Below are 10945 nucleotides of genomic sequence, written 5' to 3'. Positions count from 1 at the left end.
CACACTCCAGTACAGACAGAGAGAAAGAAGACACACGGGATCCTTTGAAGAAAATGTAATAAAGACAGGAAGCCCCCATCACATTGTCAGTGTTTCAGTGACTGGCATTGTGAAGAGACTGAGACAAAGTCAGTTATGAATGGAGGGCTGAGTTGGAGCAGAGGGGGGCAGGATCCTGGGGGTGGACTGTCTTTAGGAGGCTGAGGTGTCTGGTGGTCTTGGTGGACCCTCTGCATCTCAAGCTGAGACAACAGAGTCCTGTGTTCTTGAGTCATTGTCTGTAGTCTCTGTTGTTGGAGAGCTCAGTGTGGTCCCTGATGGTCTAGTGGCTAGGATTCGGCGCTTTCACCGCCGCAGCCCGGGTTCGATTCCCGGTCAGGGAATGAGTTATTTAGAGGTTGAGGGAGAGGTGATCAGGTGGTCCACATGATGGTGGAGGTGATGAACTGTGAATCCATCATGGCTCCACTCTCACCCCCATTGTAGTGTTCTTGGTTCACTCTGCCATGGCCCCATGTTGAAGGGTGACTGTCTCATTCAGGTTCAACCCTTAGTTAGACTCTATTAAGTCACTGACTCCCAAACTCTGTAATCCTCCTTAGTAGCTTTGGTTCCTTGCAGCACAGAAAGTCTGTTCACTGATGTAGGAACTGAAAATCTTAGAGCTCCGGTCCTTCGTTCCTTCCTACACTGAGCAGAACAAACACAGAACAGAGAGCAGTTCCTCCTACAGTTCTCAGAAAGTCTGAGGGCAACAAAGAAAGGAGGGAAATGCAATCAATGTTGAATTATTTTACATTTCTTATATTTGATCAAAGATAGAACTTAATAAGCGTCCATCAACCTGCAGGACAAACTCCTTCACTGTGTGTGGTTCAGAGTCCCTGGTTTGATTGCAGCTTTGACCTGAGCAGGTGTTCATCCTCATCTCAGTAACAGGGGACACTTTATCACAGCAGTGGACAAACATCAGCATTCATCACCCAGCAGCTCCTCTGATCAACAGAACAAGCTGAAGTATTCTGAGAATGAGGGCATGGATCCCTCTACCTCTCACATGCTAAGCTAGCACTCTACCATTGGAGCTAAGTCCCCTTTTGAGCTTCCATTTGAGTTTTCTGTTCCCATCTCTATGGTAACGGTCAGTTTTGACCCACATCTTCAATCAGCTGTAAAATTCACTAAAAACAATTTTCTATCATCCAAGTTGTTTCCATCTCTTGGTTTCCTTGGTAGGCTTCCTTATCCATGGAAATATTGATTTGAATATTTTGTTGTGGGCCTCTGGACCTTTTTTTAGTCAGTAAACCCTCGATTTCAATTAAAAAAATGATAAAATGAACCTTTGGGTTTGGCATAAAAGTCTTTTTTTCAGCAACAGAACTTTAATATAAACACTAAATGAAAAGCAGAACAAGCCAGAACACAAACTCTGCTCTGCCGTCCTTCCTGGTTACTGGGCATGGACTGCTGGAAGGGGCATTTTCCTCAGAAAGGGACAAGACGTTCATCCACTCTCACCGCTGGCCCTGGGTTGAATGTTGGTGCAAGGAGCTGCACCCATCTTTCCCAGACATCCCCAATGGGGGCAAGCTTGTCAGTTCTTGCTCCGGTGTCTCTGTCGTCAAATCTGAGGACTCTTGATGTTCGTTGAAAGTTCTGAAGTGGCCTTGTGGCCGGGAAAATATTTCTGCCTGTCGATGCGTCCCAGAGACGATCAGTGGCCTCACTGCAGGATCTGAACACTCCAGGAAGAAGAAGAACACCAACAGAAGCATCCAGGTGTCCCTCATCAATGTCTTTCCACTTGTCACCATGGACTTCTTTTCCTTTGAGGTTTGTCACAGCAATGCTGACTCTTTTTAGTGACAGTGGCATGAACAGAACCATCAACCATAAACAGCTCCAAACATGTCTTGATGTCACTGCCTCTCGTCACAGCAAACCTTGTGATTCCAGGGCTCATTTTGATGACATCAGCAGCTTCCCTGCCATGTACATCAGGAGATACTGAGCTCCAGCCAATGTTCCCTCTAGTGTCTGGTTATCCTCACAAGCTCCCTGAGCTCACTGAGGACCACTGTGAGCACTGAAACTGGGAGACGGTTCCACAGGAGGGGAGCCTGATAGCTGAAGGCTCTGGCTCCATTCTACTTTTAGAACTCTAGGAACCACCAGTAACCCTGCATCCTGGGAGCAAAGGGTTCTAGCTGGATAATAGGGGACTAGGAGCTCTGTCAGGTAGGAAGGAGCCTGACTGTTGAGGACTTTGATGGTAGAAGGAGAATTTAGAATTCTATTCTGAATGTGACAGGGAGCCATGCAGAGAAGCCAGTACAGGAGAGACATGGTCTCTTCTACTAGTTCTAGTCAACACGCGGGCCACAGTGTTCTGGACCAGCTGGAGAGTTTTCAGGACCTACTTCTTCTTTTGGTCACAGGTTTGAAGATACCTGTGGAAGTGAAAGGAAAGGCTGCGAGAGACCTGCCACACCTCTCCAGCGACCTGGGACATGATGGCAGTGGTGGGATTTGAACTGGAGCCTTAATCCAGCGCCTTAGACCACTCGGCCACACTACCTCACTGAGCTGTTCACTGAGTTGGTCTGCGAAAGGCATGTTGAAGAGGAAGTAACATAATGATATAAAACTTATTCTGAAGGGGGACTCCTTCCCTCCACGGTCACAGGAAGTGACGACAGCGCCGCTAGAAGCAGGAAAGAAATGGTAAAAGGACTCAGTTTGTACAGAGCCTTTCTACCTCAGCAGCACTCAAGGAGCTGAACAATGTCCTCTCATTCACACACACTCACACACTGATGCTGAAGGCTGCCATGCAAGGAGCCAACCTACTCATCAGAAGTATTTAGGGGTTCAGTATCTTACTCAAGGACACTTTGACATGGTCACTGGAGAAAGTGAGGATCAAACCAGCCACCCTTTGGTTGCCAGACGGCCATGCTACTCCTGAGTCATGTGACCTGGATAAGATGGTGAACTACAGCTGATCGCCATGCTAGCAAACCCCTTTTGTTTGGTTTGGTTGTTGTTTAGTGACTGTGGATGAATACACAGGAGAAGTTGAGCATAAATTTGTGTTCCCTGTTCACTTGAATATCTGCAGGAGTGTGAGGTGGAAATAATACTTGGAGGAGAATGAGAGTTCAGTCTCAGCGCTATGACCTGTGCTGACACTAAAACATGTCAGCCCACAGAACAAAGATGGCAGTCCTCTGGGAAAGCAAGTACACCACACATACATGAAGAAACCCTACAGGAAACAAATATGTTGCCAGAGACTTTTACTCTGTTTTTGTTGTTTACCCAAGTACAGGATTGGAGGGAGACTGATGGTCACTGTTTGGGTCATGTGACTGAAGTCATCCAGTCACGTGACTGAAGTCATCCATTCATGTCAGTGATGTCACTTGGCAGGACTCTCATTACCAAATCGGCCGCTCTGCAGCACAATACACAATCATTAGCTCAGTGCTACGTGAGCCAAGAGCAGCAGGTGAGCAGACAAGCTGCGTTACCTGTCCGAAGCAAAACATCCGGCGCGGAAATGACGTCACCCGTCAGGAGCAGCGAGAGAGAGAGAGAGAGAGAGATGGGGCAGGGAGGGAATCGCCTCTTATGAGTGAGGGCGCCTCCGGTGGGTGGCTGTGCAATTGCCAATTAGGGATGACAGCTCACAGCTGTCTGTGCTGCCACACACCGATTCAGGCCTGGACTCCTGTCTCGCTGCCAAACTCCGCCTGACTCCGTAGAGCTGGTCAGCCTCCACTCAGTCCTCTTCATTTGGTTGGAGGTCACTATCGTTCATCCTACACACCTTTCCACCTGCCTCTTTGACGTCTACTTGAAGCTCAGATAAATCCAGGCTAATTCATACCTGCTACTCAATATGGGCCTTAATTACTCTGCTGGAATTATCACTCTGTCTTAAGGGTTTTCTTAATTGTATTAAATCCTCTTTAATTTCCAAGAAGTCTTCCAACTCATTCATTCATGCAAGCCACTGATCCACAAGACCTCATTGATGAGCTTCAACCTGAGACTGATTGTTTCTCGTTGGACGAGACACCCATTCAATGAGACTTATTGTCAGTCCATTGAAATCTACTGGTGTTCCTGGTGAGTTGATTTAACAACATGAGCTGACAGAATCTACGTTCAGGTAGGAACCACCACATCCAGGGGTCTGGACCTTTGAGCAGGCAGAGCCATCAAAGTAGCAGACTAAGCTAGCAGACATTAGCATTGAGAAGAAACTGATACCTGAGCCTACTTTTGGGTCTGGTCAGGTGATGACATTATAATATGACATCATTGTCAGACTGACGCCTGCTCAACACTGACCAAACACTATGGCATTGTGGGAAATTTCTGCTTGGCTCGCGTCCATCAATACATATGAAGAAATTTCTCCAGAATCAGGATTGACAGTGGATACAATTGAGAACACACTGGTTTTTTCATTCTGAGTCGGGTGCAGGTGTGGAACTTCAGACACAGTCTGTGTTTGTGTTGTTTATTCAGTGATTTTTCTTACAATTCCCAATCACAGCTGCAGAAAGTGAGAGAACAAGCAGGGATGTTCAAGATGAACGCCCAACGTGGGGCTTGAACCCACGGCCCTGAGATTAAGAGTCTCATGCTCTACCGACTGAGCTAGTCAGGCTACACCTGAGTAGCTTCAATAGCCTGAAGTGATCAGAGTGAGAGACGCTACAAGCTCTTCATCAGACTCACAGTCACATGAGCCATCACATGATTGGTGAATGACCACAAACACCTTCATCTTTGACAAAGAAGTCAAATAAAAGGTGAACCACAGATGAGACACCAGTGGTAAAAACACTAAAGTGCTGTCAAGGAGAAACATGATTCGAGCAAACACACACACAAGTTACAGAGAGAGAACTCTCCCAGAGGGAACCACTCAAAGGAGAACCTAGAGATCATCAGGCTGGATGACCTCATCAACATGAGACAGGTGGATAGGAAACAAGCTCAGAGATGTCAGGAACATGAGATCCAAGTGGTGAGAGAGCAAGAACTGGTGAGGTTCCAGAACCAGGAGTGAGGTGAAGCCTGCATCACCTACTGGGAGCTTTTAGTCTAAGGTTCAACTTGGACTTGAATGATTTCTGGAGAGACAACGTGCAGGGAGGGAATTTGGAGATGAAGAACAAGTTCCTCTCAGGCTTTAATGGAGTTTTCAGGAGTCAAACAGACCCTCCTCTGATTGGTTGTCAGATGTGTTCTCATTGGACCACAGCCTCCAGGTTGAGGGTTCTGATCCTAGTCAGACACATTGACTCTGATGCTGCTGAGCCTGAAGGGAGGATGAAGAAAGGAGTGTCTGAGAGAGCTTCACCAGACAAACTGTCCAGTTGAACAACAAACACTAGTCAGTAGGAATGTTGCTGCTGGGACCCTGATTCAAACCAGGGTTGCTGCAGCCACAACACAGAGGACTGACCACTAGAGGATCAGGGCCTCCTGGAGGCTGAGGTTGGAGCTGCTCTGTCTTTGTCTCACTGAGAGATCAAAGACAATTGGAGTCCACAAAGAAATCATTGAGAAATCAAGGAGAGATCAAAGAAAGAATTCTAAGATCAAACACAGAACTCTGTTCAACTTCAGTTTTAGCTCAGACCCTCTTTAATATCTCTGTACTGCCACTTGTCGTCAGGAGACTCAGTATAAACCTCCACAGTCCTGCTGATGTCACTCAGCTGGACATCGCCGTGTCTCCTGGTGACTCAGGACCAGTTGATGTCCATTAACCTGTCATGGAGGCAGAGAAAAAAACTGAGGTCTTAATTAAAGCTGGAGGCAGTGTTGTTAGGGCCTGAGCCTCCTTCTGTCCACTGCAGAAAAGTAGCAGGAGTCGTCCTGAATCCAAGGATGTATTTTATGAGAGCGGTGGGACTTGTAGTTTAGGAGGTAGAAGCCTCAGTGTGACACCAAGTGAGAATCAGAGCTGAGCCTATAAGAGTCCCTCCCCCGCTGCTCTCTGTCAGAGTGGAGAGGAGAGAGGATTTTTGGAGAGTTTGTTGTTTGAAAAAGGCTCATCAATTCCCAGATTGTGGTCAAAAGTTGAATGTAACATATTTTAGTAGGCATTTTTGTCAGGAATGTAGTGAAGTTATTTGTGAAGTGGAGAGAGTTACAGTGTAGACGAGAGAAGCGTCAGTTTGAGGCTATGTGTGTCTGAGGAGACAGCCTCCCATTGGTTTACATTGTAGGGTGAAAAGTGGGCCCTGGACTTTGTCATGACTCAAACAATTTGTAGTTGGTTTCTGTTGGTTTGGTTTGCTTGACTGGTTGTTGTTTGTTGACCTTGCAAATCCATATTTTGGGTTCTGGCTTGTTCTGCTTTTCATTTTGTGTTTGTATTAAAGTTCTGTTGCTGAAAAAATAAATCCAGGGTTTAGTGACTAAAAAAAGGTCCAGAGGCCCACAACTAAATCTTCAAACCAATATTTCCATGGATAAGGAAGCCTAACAAGGTCACCAAGAGATGGAAACAACTTGGAGGATAGAAAACTGTTTTAGTTTATTTGACAGCTGATTGAAGACGTGGGTCAAAACCGACCGTTACCATAGAGATGGGAACAGAAAGCTGACACAAGAGGAAGGTTCCAGCTCTGAAAAAGGAGTTTGATCAAAATCTTGAACTGCCAGTAGAAATATCCTTTTGTATGTTGACCTTTGTTGACAGAAGTCACTTTAGCTTGGCAGTGACAAGAATGGCTGCTAGCTTGACAAAGAACTGCACAAACCAGGTTCAAGCTGGACTTTGGACCCTGGTATCTGCAACGACTCCATCAACTCCTAATCTAGCAGCTCTGCTGGGTCCAAGTATTTTACAGAACATTTGACAGACCTGTGGAGCAGTGAGGACACACATGAGTGGACCTTTGCTATCTGGGTGTCCTCCAGATGTCCTCCTGACTGGTAGGCACCAGTGTGCACTGTTTGGCACTGAAGTCATGTGACTGAAGTCATCCAGTCATGTGACTGAAGTCATCCAGTCATGTGACTGAAGTCATGCAGTCACATGACTGAAGTCATCCTGTCATGTCAGTGATGTCACTTGGCAGGACTGTCACTGCCGTCTCATTCTAGAAAAGAACCCAGACTCCACCTGTGGCTCCATGATAACTGATGGACCTCTGGTTGGAGGCTGGACGATGATGTTTGGACTTGAAGGAAAACTCCTTGTCCAAATTCCATTGTGTTCAAATTTAAAGTCCCACAATCAGAAGTAGCTGAATCTGACAGGTGGAGGTTTGGAACTACAAGATGGTGATGTTTTCTTGACTTGATGCTCTGACTGTCAGGGTGGATGACAGCTTCTTCTGCTGCTGCATCTGAGTGGCTAGGATTGGAGGTTTTACCCTCCAAGGTTGTCTGGTTCCAGGGGAAATTTTAGAATTCCAGTCCCCAACCTGGGCTGTTCTGAAACTCTTCTCCTGAATCACTCCTGAGCTGCAGCAAGAACAAATACCAGTGCCAACCAGATCAACTTCATGGCTGCTAACAGCCTCAGACACTTGTTTTCCATCAATCTGGAGCCAAGAAGGCCCTCACCTGTGGTTCTCCTCCAGGAGGGTCCAGGTTCTGCCATTGTGGCTCCTGGTGCCACTGCCAGAGAGCCTCAGCTGCACACTGCAACATTTCAACAGGAGATTGACATTCCTTCAAATGTCCTGACATCTGATTCCAATGGTTCTGTTCCATATTTATATTTTAAAATGAATCACACAATGAAAGCTGCCTCAGCTGGTTTAAGAGAGAGAACAAGCTAAGAGATCTGAAACCAGTAAAATATGCTTTTCTGTGTGCAAACTAGTGAGGGGCATGGAAGGATATTTTACCACCAATACAGAACCCAGACTTTAGTCATGTGATGAGATGGTGACTCTGATTATGAAGTTAATGGACAAAATGTGACTTGAAAGAAAACACATTAAAAAATACTAACTAAACTTAATAAATAAATAAAGAAGCAGCACAAATAACGTTTTCTTCTGCACAAATTTACTGGAATTAGACTGCATTTTTGGTCAATGAGTAGATGAAAGAGTGTCACATATATATTATATACATGTGAGACATGAACATGGCTTTGGACAAAAGCTCAATGAAACTGTAGGATTGTAGAATGATTTAAACGTACCAAGTGGACTGTTTCAGGTTTCTTGAAGACGCTTCAGCTCTCATCCAAGAGGTGTCTTCAGTTTTCTTCACTGATGGGAGGATTTATGGCTCCAAGGGGGCGGAACCTTCTCCAGAGGTGATTGACACATGTGAGCTCTGGGTGTCAGAGTTGTTTTGGTCAGGTTGTGAAAGGGAAGTTGACTCAACTGGTATCTGTGTCAGTTTAAAGCCTCACAGTTCAGAGTCGTTCCATAATCTAGGAGCAGAAACCAAAGTCTCCTGCGACAAGGATGGGATTGGAACCCACGCGTGCAGAGCACAATGGATCAGCAGTCCATCGCCACCTCGTCTGCTAACAGCAACCCTGACCTTTTAAACAGCTGAACTCTTTGGAGCCCATTTGTCAGAAATGGACCCAGCAGGAGCCACTGAACACAACTCTGACATCATCAGGCTTCTTCCCAGCAGCTTGGTGCTCCAGAAGGAAGAATCCAGACCATCGCTACATCATCAGAGTGAACACCAGCTGATGTTGACCAGTTTAGGTCAAGGAGGTGAAGCCCACATCAAGGAAACCAGCCTCCTATCACTGTCCTGTGCTGAGTTTCTTTAAAAAATGTGAGACAACCTCAAGATTTTCTGTTTCCTGTGTTGGACTTTGGCTCAGAGAATCAGAGCCAATCAGAAGCTTGTTGGTCTTGGATGCTGGTCATCAGGAGCAATGAGGGGCTCAGCGTCTTGCTCAAGGACACTTCAACATGGTCACCAGCTGAAGTGAGAACTGAACCAGCAACTCTGCTAGACGGCCACTCTTCCTCCAGGCCGTGCCCCCTAACCTGGATCATCATGATGTCATTATTTGTTGCTTTAATTCACCAAATGTGTGACGTGGTGAGTTTGTCAGGAGTTTAAAGACCAAAGTTGTGAACACACAGAGAAGTAAACCTGTCAAAGCTGCTTCACTTGATGAGTGAAACTGGGGAACTGATAGAAGAGCAACAAAGAAAATGGAGTCAGAAGGTCGTCTTCTTCACTGCTCAGTCACAACACTGACACACACACACACACACACACACACACACACACACACAAATAGTTTGTCTTTGAGAGAGGACAAAAAATATTTGACTGTGCTGACATGAACTTTCATTGTCTAATTTCAGTCTCCTACAAAAGTGTGTGAATGTGGTCGTTGTGGCCGAGTGGTGAAGGCGATGGACTAGAAATCCATTGGGGTCTCCCTGCTCAGGTTGGAGTCCTGCCAACAACGTTGAACTGTTGACAATTTAAATTTGACCCATTTTGCCACCACACTGTCCTTCATCACAGCATTTAACATCAGGACTGCTCCCAGATCAGCTCCATGACCTCATCCCTGCACCAGAATCCCACCCAAGTTCATCAAAAATGGCCAAGCATAAATATATAATATGTATATAATGTGAACACACCTGTACAGGTGCGTTAACGTGCTTAATAATAGAGAATGAATGAAAGGTTTGTTCAGAGTGGAGTGCAGTACCACAGTCAGGCCAGCAGGTGGGGCTTTCGTTGGTGCTGTCTACCTAACTGCGGTATCTGTACTCTGCCAGCAGAGGTCGTGCTTCACCACCAATCTTCTCGGGTGTCTGAGTGGTGCCGCCATGTTTAGGTCGTAGCAGGAGGACATAGCTGTAGGTCGTAGCAGGAGGACGTATGTTGGTACTTGGCAGTTCGGATGTAGCGAAAGTCACGTTATGAATGGAGGGCTGAGTTGGAGCAGAGGGGGACAGGATCCTGGGGGTGGACTGTCTTTAGGAGGCTGAGGTGTCTGGTGGTCTTGGTGGACCCTCTGCATCTCAAGCTGAGACCACAGAGTCCTGTGTTCTTGAGTCATTGTCTATAGTCTCTGTTGTTGGAGAGCTCAGTGTGGTCCCTGATGGTCTAGTGGCTAGGATTCGGCGCTCTCACCGCTGCGGCCCGGGTTCGATTCCCGGTCAGGGAATGAGTTATTTAGAGGTTGAGGGAGAGGTGATCAGGTGGTCCACGTGATGGTGGAGGTGATGAACTGTGAGTCCATCATGGCTCCACTCTCACCCCCATTGTAGTGTTCTTGGTTCACTCTGCCATGGCCCCATGTTGAAGGGTGACTGTCTCATTCAGGTTCAACCCTTTGTTAGACTCTATTAAGTCACTGGCTCCCAAACTCTGTCATCCTCCTTAGTAGCTTTGGTCATTGATGATCTGCAATGGTTCATGGGGGTGGAGCCTATCCCAGCAGCCTTCAGGTGAGGGGCGGGGTTTATCCTGGACAGGTCACCAGTCCATGGCAGGGCCAACACATAGAAACAGATTGATTATAAAAATGTTCATCCCCAGTTTGAAGTTAGAGACAGGATTTAAGTGTGGAAGGTTTTTGTATCTTCAATTTAATTCTGAGTGTTGTAAACTGTTTCTAACAAATTCTCCTGTTGAAAGTTGTTGAATGTTTTCTAACCAAGCTGGATGCTCTCATATACTTTTTAAAGTTGAGTTTCTTTCATGTCCTTCGGAGATCAAAGACAGAATTCTAGGTACAAATAAATGAAGAATAAAAGCCCTGATGACATCATCAGCAATTCAGACTTTGATCTGGAGGCTCTTGCTTTCTTGCTTCAAATAAAAACCGTTGTTCCAGGGAAAAATCTGCATATAAACACACAAACAAACAAACACACACACACACACACACACACACACACACACACACACACACACCCTCCCAGTCACTAACCCATATTGTCACCACTTA

At 46.2% G+C, this 10945-nt stretch overlaps 3 non-coding genes across 3 annotated transcripts; 2 read left to right on the top strand and 1 right to left on the bottom strand.

Moving 5' to 3' along the window:
• Nucleotides 1-311: 311 nt before the first annotated feature.
• Nucleotides 312-383, top strand: trnae-uuc (transfer RNA glutamic acid (anticodon UUC)). Its single transcript has one exon. It is a non-coding gene; the product is annotated as a tRNA-Glu (tRNA).
• Nucleotides 384-4611: 4228 nt separating this feature from the next.
• trnak-cuu (transfer RNA lysine (anticodon CUU)) lies at nucleotides 4612-4684 on the bottom strand. The gene has a single exon. It is a non-coding gene; the product is annotated as a tRNA-Lys (tRNA).
• Nucleotides 4685-10087: 5403 nt separating this feature from the next.
• trnae-cuc (transfer RNA glutamic acid (anticodon CUC)) lies at nucleotides 10088-10159 on the top strand. Its single transcript has one exon. It is a non-coding gene; the product is annotated as a tRNA-Glu (tRNA).
• The last annotated feature ends 786 nt before the right edge of the window (nucleotides 10160-10945 follow it).

Source organism: Aulostomus chinensis, chromosome 1, assembly GCF_037954235.1.
Source record: "Aulostomus chinensis isolate RoL2024-O1b breed Wild chromosome 1, RoL_Achi_v1.0, whole genome shotgun sequence".
In the NCBI taxonomy this organism is placed as follows: Eukaryota; Metazoa; Chordata; class Actinopteri; order Syngnathiformes; family Aulostomidae; genus Aulostomus; species Aulostomus chinensis.
This window is presented reverse-complemented; position numbering and strand designations above follow the sequence as displayed.